Here is a 3,296-nt window from a genome sequence, read left to right on the forward strand (position 1 = left end):
TCCGACCGGAGGCGGTTTATAACCGCATTTGGACACGGAGAGTCGGGCGGAAGACTTGTCGGGTTCTCCCCTCGGAAAGAGACGACCCCGTTCCTCCCGGCCACCGCCGTCGGCCGAGCGGAAATTCGTCGCCTCCGCCTCCGATTGGTGCTCGGGTTACGCGTAACGAAATTAATTCGAACGGAACCGGCGTAAACTTTTGACCGTCCGGGGAGGAAGCTACGGTCCTTTCTCTAAATCCTATTGGTTTATTCGGACCGGCGAAAAGTGGCCGGCCAAATCTCCTCTAGCGGCCTCGGCCCCTTTACCGTTTTCTTTCGTTATAAGCCGAACTTCCTAAAATAGCGGCGGTAAACGTTCTTCCCATTAAAGATCCAACGGGAGAAAAATAAGTTTGGTCCCGCGCCGGCGTCCGGGAGAGGCTGAAAAATAGACGCTTTCCGCCGGGTGCAAGATGCCGGCGCAAACTCTTCCCTACAAAAAGTCCTTTTTAAAAAGTGTCTCGGCTTTCCCTTCCGCCGGCGGATAAAACCGCTAAACACCGGCGGGTGGCGTGGCCGTAACCAGAAAATAAACTTTTCTTTTTTATGCCCCCCTTTTAAGAAGGGCGTGGCCAGAGTGAGACTTAAGGAGAAATGGTCTGGCACGTAACGTACTGCGCGATTTAGTTTTATCATCCGTCTTTTCGATTTATCGCCCTTTTTTACAAGTATTCTAATTACAGCGTGTTGGTTTAATTTCTTTAAATATCGTTATCCGAAATCTGAAACTTTGGCGGGCGTAAACATCTTTAAAGGGGAATACGCTCGAGCTTAGTTCGCACCCGGCGCGATTCGCTAGCCAAAGCGAAAAACGGAGCGAATAACGCGTCCGGCTAATTTTACCATTTGGCCAATCGCTTCCAAGTTCGGAACTGTCGAGCTTTTTCGCTGGCCAAAAAATTTCGCACCAATCCTATTCCCGCTAGTTGTCACGCGGTTCTTTTGTTTTCCAGACGGCTACGGAAACTTTCTCCCGCGATAGAGGACATGGTGTCGTAATTGCGGATTTTAACATTTCTCTTACTCGCCATCGTTTTCTTTTTGACTTATTTTTCTATCTCGATAAAGAAACAAACGTGGTTAACGACGGAATATCGGAAACGGCCATTTTGTTTTCCCGGATGACGTTTTCGCTTTTGGTCGTAGGGTCAATTTCGCTAAGCGAATAAAAATCGCTTTTCGCTTTGGCTATTCGCTCGGTGCGAACTAAGCTTTAGTCGCACTTCTGCCACCTCCGGCGGGGCCGGCTCTCCGCGCCGCGCTGGAGGCACGATATAGTTTACGCCCTACGGTAACTATACTATTACTTTTTAAGAAAAAGAAACATTACCGAGTAGATGTCGGACCTGGATGGAGAGATGGCCGGCGAAATTAGTAATCCTAGCAGAAATTTTCAAAGAAAGTAGCCCGTTAAAGTAGAAAGTAGCTTAATGCGATAATGAAAACGAAATTACTCAAATTTTATAGGAAAAGTGTACGGTACTTACCTTTATAAATTAAAAGTTTAAAATAGCATTTAAAATAGGATCGTCTTCTATTTCGCTCGCTTCTTTTTCGTAAGTTTTTAACTCGAAATTCGGCGCGGTATTAAACTTAAAGCGGCCTACGTTTTCATTTTCCAAGAAATATTTTATCCTCAAAATCGACGCCAAGACCCGAGCTCATTTTGTTTCTGGGTTTGGTTTTGAGCGAAGTCGCCGTAGAGAAAACTGTTTCCACCGCGGCATGGCTTACTGGCCAGCGGCGCCAGCGCCACATTTCGGAAAATGCGGGGTCTCCTACGGCACTTTTAATAGTCGAGACTTGGCACCGGAACCCCGACGTATCGGTCGGAACATTACGTGGAAAAATACTCGTCCAGTCTACCGTCGACCGTATTTGCAATTTTGGATGGCTGGGGCGGAGCTAAGGGAAGAGTGGAAAATGGAGGACGAGTAGGACTTTAGCCAAATTAATTTTTGCTTGGGAAGGTCTATGGGTTTGGTCGGTGTACATTTTACATAATTTCCTGGCGTAATATAAATCGTCGGAAAATGTAATTCTAAAGCATCCGCCATCCTTCCTACCCCTCTACTTCTAGCTAGCCCACGCGTCCCGATAACGGTATTATTTTCGGGGAATCCTCGCCGTCGCCTATAAGTCTATATATATTATTTACGTCCCTAACTTCTCCGAATTTCCGAATAATCATCCGTTTTTCGCGCGCGAATAGAGTAAGAGTTACATCGGGCTCCCGTATGGATTCGCAATCGCCATTTGCAACTCGACGGAAAAGTTCGCTTTTCGTATCGCTACTTACCTTTACCGCCGACAATACGCGAGAACGATTCGTACCACCCAGATAAAATAGTTTTATTTTTAAACATCGGAGGGCGACTAGGTAGTGAAAAATGCCAATAAGTCTTAATATCAAAAATTTATTAAAATGTACCGTACTCGGCAAAGAGACTGGGACGAACACGTTCGACCGTTTTTGTTAAAACACCCAAGCGCGGTCCACGCAAGCGCTTCCGCCACGCCAACCTCCGCAAACCCCCGAAGAGAACTCCCACCGCCCGCGGATTTAATTACCGGTACCCCACCCGATAGTCCACGCAGCCCCATCGACTACGCGGACGATTTACGTCGTGAGACGAATGACTGAATGACGTACGCCACCGCATCCCACAGTCGGGCCGACCAACGTCCGAAAAGACCGAGACCCGATACCACCGGAAGGCGAACGATGGAGGCTTCCGAGAGGGTTCCCTAGTGCGGTTACGTAACCTCGCGCGCAGCCGGGGCAAGTCCCCTAAATTACCGCCGAAGTAGGACGGGCCGTATAGCGTCGCGACTAGAATCGACGACGTCGCCTAACGAATACGGAAGGGGTGGCGAACCGCGCCCGACATCGTTGGCGCGTTACTACGGGTCTAACGACGCTCGGGACGAGCGTACCTTAAGAGGAGGGCGGATGGCGCCGGTTCCGGGGAGACTCGCGCCGAGGTGCGGAGAGTGGCGAAACAAAATAGAATGATTCGAAAAAAAGAACGTTCCGGATGTTTTTATTAACGAGTGATATAACGCTTTTGTTGTTAGTGTATCTAAATAAAAGTGTCAGTTTCGGTAAACCGTATTCCGAATTTATATCCCGAGCCCCGCGGCTGGTAACAAAACTATCTATTATTTATTATATGTAGTAAATAACAAAAAGAATTGAACCAGACTCCAACCAGAGGGGACTTAAGAGAGAAGAAACACTCGATACGGAAAAAT

This window comes from Centruroides sculpturatus, unplaced genomic scaffold (assembly GCF_000671375.1).
Source record: "Centruroides sculpturatus isolate CEXI.00-Female unplaced genomic scaffold, Cexi_2.0 scaffold418, whole genome shotgun sequence".
Classification (NCBI taxonomy): Eukaryota; Metazoa; Arthropoda; class Arachnida; order Scorpiones; family Buthidae; genus Centruroides; species Centruroides sculpturatus.